Source organism: Anoplopoma fimbria, chromosome 24 (assembly GCF_027596085.1).
Source record: "Anoplopoma fimbria isolate UVic2021 breed Golden Eagle Sablefish chromosome 24, Afim_UVic_2022, whole genome shotgun sequence".
Taxonomy (NCBI): Eukaryota; Metazoa; Chordata; class Actinopteri; order Perciformes; family Anoplopomatidae; genus Anoplopoma; species Anoplopoma fimbria.
This window is the reverse complement of record NC_072472.1, coordinates 13,013,207-13,024,038: the sequence shown is the minus strand read 5'-3', so window position 1 is coordinate 13,024,038 and position 10,832 is coordinate 13,013,207. Positions and strand designations below refer to the sequence as shown.

At 40.4% G+C, this 10,832-nt stretch overlaps 1 protein-coding gene across 1 annotated transcript in view; it reads left to right on the top strand.

Moving 5' to 3' along the window:
- The first annotated feature begins 6,416 nt into the window (after positions 1 to 6,416).
- The window catches only part of LOC129113538 (rho guanine nucleotide exchange factor TIAM1-like), a 52,649-nt gene continuing 48,233 nt past the window's right edge, over positions 6,417 to 10,832 (top strand). Inside the window, 1 exon segment of the mRNA XM_054625894.1 lies at positions 6,417 to 6,636. The gene's annotated coding sequence lies outside the window, so the exon portion shown is untranslated.

Below are 10,832 nucleotides of genomic sequence, written 5' to 3'. Positions count from 1 at the left end.
GTATGTGTGTGCGTAGCTTTGTTTCTCCCGAGAGGCCGGGTTACTGGGCTGTGTGAGTAATAAAATGGGCTTTGAAGTTTGTGTGAGTTTGCGACAAGGTCAGTATGTTGTCATGGTGTGTGTCCAGTCTGAGATACAGCTTTGTCTGTCTTACTTCCTACGCCGTCCTACACTCACTCAAACACACACATTTTATCCTCTTGCTTTCAATTCTTGTTCATTTCTATACAAATAGAGTTAGTTTCTTTATTTTTATTTTTATTTTTTACTACATTGTAGATTACTATTGAAGACATCCAAACTATGAAGGCACACATATTGAATTATGTGGTAAACAAACAAATGCTCAACAAACCAGAATATGTTTTATATTTTAGATTCTTCAAAGTAGTTGAATGAGAAGGTGTGTCCAAACTTTTGACTGGTACTGTAAGCCAGTATGAAAACAAAAGAGACCTATACACTGTTCCCACCCCTCCCATCTGCTTGAATCCCAGATAGTCATCTTTGAATGCAGCACTCTAATTAATGCTGCTCCTTGTTTACATTGATGAGGATTATGATTGGTGAGTATGATACAGTACTTTTACTTGGTTGCCACATAGAATTAAGTCTTTTTATCTCATACTTTGTCTTGCTGATTATATCAGATTCTCTGTGATGGTTGTTTTGCTTTTCAAACATGCAAAGTGCCAATTGAGTCTTCGTCGGCCCATATCCTCTATTCTCTCGGTAAAATGCTGTGTGTGTATTACTGACTCTGACATGTCTGACTTGGTCTCTGTCATTATTGCCGTTGATACAAGTTTATTCAGCCTATTTTGTCTTCACCTTTGCTACATATAATTATTTTCTTCCTATCACTACAGACATTTTAAGAGATTACCATGTGGATACACTGACTCTCTGCAGTAATTAGTCAAAACCGTTGGCGAGTTGGTTGTTGAAGGATTTAAGCACAAAGCATCTACATCTCTGCTGACTCTTGCACAATGCTTTAAGTGTTATCTTCTGCCTTTGGAAATACATGTGCATTGTTTATTGCCTATTTTGGTCTTAATCTCAACCCACATTGGACTTCATCTTAAACCCAGTTGATCCCTGAAATAAAGTAGTGATGCTTCTCGGCCTGTTCATCTTTCTGTTTATCTCAGCAAAAGCTCGAAAAAGATATATGCTGTTTGTGAGTTCGGTGTAGTGTCTTCATGGGTATAATTTTCTTGTGTTTGTGCTGTGTGTGAAAGACCAACTCGGTGTGTTTTCTGATTATTGGCTTAATTTGCCATCTAATGCGTTTGTCTACTTTTGAGGTTCAGTGATTGCCTTATAAGTATGGACTGAATTATCTGTGAGCATCACTCTGGTTTGTCGTCTTTCTTTTTGTGTGGATAACGCAAACAAGATACAATGGGGTAATCAGTGAGCTTTAGGGATGCCGGTAGCTGGCTCACTGTAGCTTCACAATAGACGATATTATCTAGCTCTTGGCAAGAAAGTTGTCTTATGGTAAACAACTACTACTCTGATGTTCAACAGTGTAAAAACTATTTTCTTAGCAGTTCAGCCATAGTGTCCATCACTGGTGATGCTGATCAAAAAAACATCAATGTGTTTCACATGGTTTTCTGGAGAAAACTGCAGAATACCGAGTGTTTAGCACAAGAAAAATCTATTTTTTTAAATAAACTGATATTAAGATAAATCATTGATGATTTCCATCTATTGGCAAATCACTCATTCATTTGAATGTAACATCACAGACTCTTTTAACTTGAAACTGTTTATAAGACTTCCTGGTGCAATTACATGTGCATTGTCTGTTAGTTGTCAAAACTAGATCTGCCACTTCCTCTCCCATCACAAGACTCAGATACTATCAGATCCCTTCACTGCACCAAACTGATTTCAGTTCTCTGTGAGAATGCATGATCTGTGGTGATCAGACAGCAGACAATCAGACAAGTTTATGATGTAATTGACCAACTCTGAGGTTTTTCTTCTTCGACCAAACGCCAGAGGCTGAAGGTCATCTTTCTAAGTATTGTAAGAACATATTAAACCACATCAGTGTAGCTGTGGTTTAAGAGCAGCAATTTAAGACTAAGTACCAAGTAAACAAAATATACAATATTCCTATCTGGTAAAACACAGGTAATGAGATAACCTTGCCATGAATATTAATTAGACTTATAGCTTTGGGTTGATGTTGAACATATGTCTGCTGAATGGCCTTGCAGTCCAAGGACAAGATTGCACCGGCTCATTATCAAATGAAAACATTAACTGGACTGTTGACTTGCTTGTAGTTTGTCCATCTACTCCTAGGGACTATTAGGAGGCATTACACTCTCAGCAGATAACAGTGAACCAAAATAAATCACTGGCTTCATCTAAAACACAATTTTTTTATAACATTGTATATTCCTTTTTTGATCTGTTTTTGGATACATAATTGAAAAATCAAAGTGAACATCTAATATTGGTTAAGATAAAACTGCTTGTCAAGAAACTGAGACCAAGTGAAGACCAAAGATGGGCTCGAGAACAACAACCTGTAAAGCATGTATGTGTGTGTTTTTTCTGTGTGAATATGTAGGTGAGGGCGAGGGGCTACAGAGGAGGTAGGGTCCATGTATGATTGCTTACACTTGACGATTGAAATAATTGACGTCTCACCTATCGGGTCTAACCCAAGCTGTCCATCACAGCCTCACATCTGATGCATGTCATCGTTTCTTTGTGTCGATTATGAGAGGATGCAGTCTAACACCTGATGCCAGCTCGTTCTCCAGTTTGAGGGACTGTCAGTCACATCTGTCGTCACCATTAATGAGCGCAGTTGTGTCTGTCTATATACATGTCCAATTTATTTCCCTGTCAGGGGTATGCCAATGTGAATGAACATGTGCATTAGACATATGATTATTTTGTGCATACCTGGCACTGTGCATGTGCACATATACTTTTGTCCCATGCTAATGTGAAATGCAATAGCGACAGGGATTAGCTGATATGGCCCTAAGCAACCGGTAGCTGCTGTGACTTCAAGAGAAAGGTAGAAGGCCAGAAGGGATGTACTATTGTGGCCGAGCATTACATACATTATTCATCAGCTCTGCTCGCATGGCTGGTGATAATGATTTTATCAAATCTGGCAAGAAGGGAGGTTGGGTGGGGGGAACAAGAATCCCGGCAATGTATATGTGAATATCTTTTTTTTTGTCCCTTTTCCAGTACAGTATGTTCATGAATTTCAATATGATATGTTTAGCAAAAGATATGGCAGGAGGCATGAAATGGGAAACCAATCTGTCTCTCATCCCTTTAGCCCTTAACTGATATTGCCAACCCCCACCGACACATAAACACTGGGATAACGTCTGATAAGGATTGAGAGGTGGAGTCTATTGTGCTGAAAGGCCAGCTCAGGTGTGCAGGAAGACAGGAGAACAAAACCGGCTACTCTTACAGCGCCGCCACTGAATAGTCTGTTTATTCAACAGAAAACGCGACTGCTGAATGGGCTTTGATATTCATTTACTCATCGCTGCTCTAACCGCACAGCTGAGGAACTAATAATGAGCGTGTTCACATTTCAAAAGCATTCATGCCAGATGATGAGTGCAGACAGAGCAAAACAAGCAAACAAAAATAAACCCTGATGTTTCTCCAGCTCTCCTCTCTCCTTACATAACATCCTCCACCTGCTGTTGTTACTGTTACTTCCTCTGTGCTCCGCTTGTCCCAACATGCCACCACAGTTACTGCTCTGGGTTGTCCTAAAACTACTAACCAATTCCTCCCCGCTCATTGAATAATTGCATTCCGGCCCAATAACACTGCGTTTGACTAGGAGTGTGGGAACTGGTTGTCTGAAGTCGCTGTTCATCCTCTTAGATTGGTTATTTCCTGTTTCAGCCAGCTCCTAGCAGGAGACGACCTCCTCCAGATAATTTGTTAGATAACACAAAGAGAAGCAAACGGGGAGACAGAAAGGAAGTGGAAAGACTGGGAGGAGAACGAGGTCTGATGAGTAGACAGGTGATAGGAGACAGTCAGACAGACGGCATACGTGCATGTACGTACACACATGCTGTGTGCACAAAAGAATTGTGATGCAGTGGCATTGTCTGAGTTCTGGGTGCTGAAATGTCATCATGTGCCTGCGGGGAAAAGGCTGTGAATGTATGTGTGTGGTTCGTGCACTTGTGACTGTCTCCCCCCTCACCCCTGTGGAGGCTGTGTCAGGTCTTTTTGTTGGGTAGATCTGTTACCTTCCCTGCCCTTTGTCCCGACATGTTTGTCCCTATAAATGTTAAATACTTCCAAACAGCAGCTATTTTAAGAGCTGCACAGTGCAGCAGACAGAGACCATGGGGATCATCAGCATATTACGTAATTGTCCCTGTTTTTTCTCATAAAATCCTCTGTCCTCAAGCCAAACATTTTGGTAAACTATTTGTTACTATTGTTTTGTATTGAGGATACAGAACAAGTTATCTTAAAGAGAAAGAAAGTAACTTATTATTGGAGTATGTTTCATTTAACTATTAGTAGATTTACAGATTTTTCACAATTTCAACAGTGAAACTGGCCACTGAATCATTGTAGGACCTCCTCAACTCACACATTAACAGGATTTTTCAAAAAAGCCTGAAGGATACCTGTTAAAAACCCAAATGAGAATCTCTCCACAAGTCATGTCATTTCATGTGGACAGTCAGTTGCACAGTATATTAAGGGCTTTTGTAAATGAAATCAGAAAATTTTCCTCAACAATGTGTCTTATAATATACAGAGTTTCCACCAAAAAAGGAAAAAAGACTGGAGGTTACATTAACAAGAACATGGTCAAATGTGAAATGCTGGGTAGCAAAATGCACTATTCTCATGACTACAATCATTTAATTTCTGCCAAACATAAATATATTGTCAAACACATTTCACTGTAATATGATTGTCCTAGTCTTGGTACAAAGGCCCTTCCAATTGTGTCAACCTTTACACTGTTTGTATTTACCTTTGTCACATGCACCTTTGTTTGACTGTGTTGATGACAACAGCAAATAGCTAACCACACAAGTGACAATACGAAGCCTTGACTTTACCCATATTATGTCCCATCTTAGCAAAAAGTGTCTGGAACATATACTGAACATATGGACTGGACTATGGGATGGTGCTGCAGGAGGGGTTTGAGCAGTTTATATGGATATCTTAATACTTTTTTGGCTATAAAACTGGGTCACTGTTGGAATCAATGATTTCTTGATACTCAAAACATAGGCGAAAAAAGTAAAAAATAGCTAAACCTCTTCAGGGGTTCATTCTTTTTTTATTTAATGCCTCTGTTACAAAAAGCCTGGTGGGTTATAGGAAAGAAAAGGAAAGATGGCTTTAAAAAAAATACGAGATTGAAGCAGCAGCATAGCACAAGCTTCAGCTGCTCTCATGGAAGGTTTCCAAGGAATGAGCTGGACTCTTCTTGTACACCTCACTGCACCTTTCTGCTGCAACCACATCTCTATTCTGACACTTTTTACTATTTTACAAGTTGCACAACCAGCTCTGCTCCCAGTAGACCTCACATACCAAAAAACTGACAATATCAATCCAATATATCCACTGTGCAATACTAACAATCATTCTGTCCATTTATATAATTTTATATATTTATTATAAACATTTTTTACTTATTTATTATACTTTAATGTGTGATTACTTATTTATTATACTTGTTTTTATCTACTTATGCCTCTTATTTGTTTGTTTGCACTATCCACTCTGCTGCTGTAATCCTGCAAATTCCCCTGCTGTGGGACTAATAAAGGATTATTTTATTTTCTCTTAGTTTATCTTAAATTAAGAGATTTTAGGATGATATTTCCTTCGTGAAAAAAAAACAACCTTTCTTCGATTTTTAAGATGACACTTCCTGCTTACTTTTATCTCGGACATTTTTCAAAAAAATAATTTACATACATTTACTGTATTATTCCATATATTTTAATGTGTTTATGCTTGTATTCCTATATTTGTTATGCATGCCTGTGCTTGTCCCGTCTATCTGTGTGTCTTTATTTATTTTTTTTGTGTGTAGAACTTGAGGCCAGAGAGCCAGCAATTAAAAAGAGGACTGGGACATCTAAAAGCTTAGAGGCACAGAACCAGCATACATGCTGGCAGTCAATTGGCAAGCCGGGGGAGGTGAAATTGGAGAGAGAGAGAGAGAGAGAGAGAGAGAGAGGGGAGCAAGAGAAGCAAGAGAAGGAGAGAGGGGAGAGGAGAGAGGGAAGAAGGAGGAGGGCAGGGTGAGTGCATGTGGGAGAGTAGAGAACCAGAGAGAAGGGGGCGGGCTCAGACTCAGCCAGCGCACACACACCCTCTCCTCTGCCTTCAGTCTGGTCTAAGCGTGCAAGAGGCAGCATGTGTGAGTATGTGCTGTAATGTGTGTGTGTATGTGTGTGTGTTTGCGTGTGTGTAGAGTGGAACGCTGCGCTGGAGTCCGGGAGACATCTCACTGATGCAAGGATTCCCCTGTTTGCTCTCGGAGAGGACACACGCGCTGACTGGGTTTAAACCACCACAGGGAATTAACTGTTACTCACACAGGAAACACTGGGAGCTTAAGTAAAGGTAAAGAGATTCATTACATTTTTTTTAGGATGTTTTCGGGGGGCTTTGTGAGTGACAGAGATGGAGTTGTTTGGGTGTTTAAGATAACTGGCTTCATGTTGTGTGTGTTTAGATGATTAGTTACCTGCTTGGATGAATGTTAATGTTTGTGTGAGACTAACGGAGGTGAAGTTCTAGTAAGGAGTTCAAATTAGTGCATCTGACTGCATGGTCCATACATGTACGTGTGCCAACATATTGGTCTCTCCCACTCTCTCTCACACAAGCACACAAACACAGTATATATTTAATACAAGAGAACTGAAAAGCAAAAAGCATTTCTTACATTTTGTTCAAGTAGCCAATCCAGTGTGTGTGTTGATTAAAGGACTTTATCAATCATTAATGTTCTCACTGGGACATTGCCTGGTTTCCTACCCGAGGTGATTTAGTGATAACAAAATCGCTTAATAGCCCTCTGGGCTGGTACCACCTGACATTTCCCCGCCGTTGAACAAACCACTCAGCTCAAAGGGCAAACAAAGTAACGCATGTGCATATTTGACAGTGTGCTTTTACCTAAGAAGTAAAGGAGAGATGAAATTACGATAAAGAACTTGAGCGGTACTTTCATCAATCCGGACTAACCAAAAGCTTGTAAAGAGCTGTACTACATGCCAGTCCTGAACATTTCTGGTTATGCCATTGAAGGTTCACAATGCAAAATGACAAGAGAGGGATCATACGCTGACGCATTTGGATCTGATAAAGACATTAGCCTACTTTGTGTTTATGTGTGCCTGCTGTGTCGTGTGGAAATATTAATAGAGGATAGGAGAGGAATCACTAAACAGACAAAGAGGGAGCCCTAAGAGCTTCTTAAAGACTTGGGAAAAGGCAGTGAAGACTCGGCAGAGAGCGACAGTAGCCCACAAGACAGAGTAAGAGAGAGGGGATAAGTTGCAAGTTAAACAAAAACAAAGGAGAAGCGTGTGCAAATGTGCACTTTTACCTCCGACTGATTACTTCAGACCTGTTTACCATCTGACACTCAAATGTGTGTGGGTTGGAAGATATGTTAGTTCTCAGCAGTGCAGAGAGTCATCTTTAGGCATCCAGACAGACAAAGAATTATGATGTGTTTAAGGGCATAGTGTCTCCGCTGTCCTTTCTCTGCCATCACTTTCATGCTTTTCTTGAGAAGAAAAATTGATAGTTGGTTTGGTCCCTTAAGAAAGTTAAGTACATATCAGATGAAATATAGTATAAATAAGATTATGTGAGTTTTGTGTGTCAATTCGATATCAGGACCTTTTGATCAACAGGACAAGATATTTACCACTCATCATAGTGTTTACAGTTTACGGCTTAATATTGCTGTGGCATGCCAAGTCCAGGTTTTTGGCGAGCTTATAAAACACAACAAGAAGTCAAAATACCTTTGATTTGGTAAATGTTTGGCTTTTGTCAAAAGAGATTTTCAATTTCCTGTTCATTCAACCTGCTACAATGCATTGGACTGGCCTAACCACCGGGAACAATTTAGTAGTTACTTAGTAAGTTAGTAACCTATTTCAACTTCAATTGAATACTGATAATGCATTTTTTAAAGAGTATTTGCACTCAGAATTTGCTATTATCTTTTCTTCATGTTATCTTTCTTGCTACAATTCAATGCTTCAGTTGCTGCCAGTAGGAAGTTGCATATTGTCAGTGTGTTTTGAGGAAGTGATCCGTGAAAGGATTTATAGTGGCAGATAAAAACTGGTGTGTGTGTGTGTGTGTGTATTTTTGTGTGTCACACTTTTTTTTCAAAATTGACAAAGACCTTGCAAAAGCCTGGGGATGTGAAATGGGGGGAAGCCATTATCTCACACACACTTACACACACCCCTCATCCAGGTTTATTTGTACGTGTGTGTCCATTTACTACGTGTAGTGTGTGTTCAGGACAAATATGTGTGCATCCACACAACCATGTGCTCCATCTGTGTACAGTAAGCTAATATAGTATGTGAGCGTGAAAGGGGGGATGGGGCTCCGCTAAGTGAGCCCTGTGGCTGTGCGGGTGTGTTTGTATTGTGTGTGTGTGCATGTGTGTGTGTGTGTGTGTTTAGTGACCCAGATTGTTACACTACTCTCAGGCTAAGTCAGCTCACCTATAGGCAGATATATGTCCTCTTTTACACACACATTCAGCCTCATGTCAACAGCCTAACTGAGACCATAACTAGATGAGTGCTGTTACTCCAACCCTTACCTTAACCTTAATCAGATAGCAAGTCTTAAACATAACGTTAGATTATAAACCTTGTATAGGGACCAGATTTTTGTGATAGGAACAATTAATCTAAGTTACAGAGTGAACAAGCTTTAGATATCCTACAGCCGAAGAATATACTATGCTTTAAGTAGATATATTTAAAGGTAGTGTTTTTAAATTATCCAAGCAAAAAAAAACAACACAGCCCTGTTTAACTCCTTTTCAGATAATGTTCCGCGCTCCAAAAGTCCTTAAATCTAGCAAGAAAGTTGCCAAGTCGACAGCTCGTCCCTTCAGGGCTCCCTCCAAGCCCACTCCCCTAAGGCAGGGTAGCCACAGGCAGGTAGCCCATCTACCTAATCATTAAATCAGGGCCGAATGAAATGATTGGATGGGCTTATTACACTCCTGGGACAGCCACAGACAACACATTTCATCTTTCCTTTTTTTTGTCAGAGCATTTGAATGCTATCAGGATGTAATGAGAACTACAACAAACATATCAAAAAATGTTTCGAAGAAAGATTACGAATCCTGCCTTTGAGTCGTACTCATCCTTTGATCAGCACATGTAACGCTCATACAGCGCTCCAAGCCTCAAATAATACATTATAGAAATAGAAATATTAATCATCGTCACCACCATGAACAACATGAAACTCAAGCTCGTTGCAAATACTCTCACATCTTTATCCTCCGCAGTGAATATGACTCTTCTGACCTTGTGGCAGAGCAGACGGACGCCCTCTCCTTATGATTATAGATACAGTACATAAGATGCAGTTTGATGAGCGTGTGGCGGGCATGATAAAGGGATGATGCAATTAACATGAAAGGGATGATCTCTCTTTCTCTCCCTCTCTCTCATCTTCTAACCGTTGTTAGAAAATGCTTCTCTTCCTCAGAGGTCTTCTTATTTCTGCTGTTAAGCAAATATAAGGCTTATGCAGCCCCCAGTGCCCATCTCCCCACATGCAATCAAGCTGTTTAAATGTTTGTGTTCGACTGTGTGCCTCTCTGTGTGTCTGTCTTTTGTGGACCCGTCTCTCAGTCTCCCAATTCCCTGCTGCTGTCACTTACAGCCCAAACTACCAGACCGATATCGTTCAAGTCTGTTTTGGGAAAAACCAAGACAAAACTGACAGCTGAGGGTGGAGGGACACTGAAATGTTTTTCCTCATCTATGGTTTCACTCAGTGTGTCTAATTAATGTGCCGGTTCTGTCATGGCTGCATTTAATAGTAGGGGGAATCCCTTTGCAGTGTAGTTATAGTACATGGAAATGCTTCATGGGAGGTAACAAGCTACATCTGAGTGTTTGTGAGATGATTTGAAAACAGGAAAGTGGAAAATAAACTTGCTATTGGTGATGATGATGAGACTTGTTTAATATAAAAGGCACACAAGTCAAATATGCTGGAAACCACTGGGGTTTTACATATATGTGTGTCTTTATTCCCTGGTATTTTGCACAACCTTTTGAGAATCTGAGTAATTGTGCATGACAAGAGAGGCTGAATGAGACGGTGTGAACATTATGTCACGCTGACGTGTTTGCTTATGTGCGTCCGTTAGTAATGTCACTCGTCTGGTTGAGCAGGACAACAAGCGTTGTTAGTGGGGGAGTGGGAAACATCAGGTGAAGAACTTTTGTGTTGTGCTAGACGCCTCAACACCAACCCCCTGATGAGAAGAAGGGGGGAAAAGATGCAAAGGGAGTGGGAGAAGCAGAAGGGGATGCCTGTAATTTGTGGAGAGGGTTCAGACGGGGGAGGGGTGTCTCAGAGCTGACATGAGCTGGCATGTTCACTCATTTCCCATCTTTTGTCTGTTCTGTGTCTATTGATGAATTGGGAGTTACTTCCTTCCTTCCTTCCTTTGCTCCCTCCCTTTTTTCTTTTCTCTTTCTTGCTCTCTTTATTTTCTTTGTCTCTCTTGCTATCTCATCCCTCCT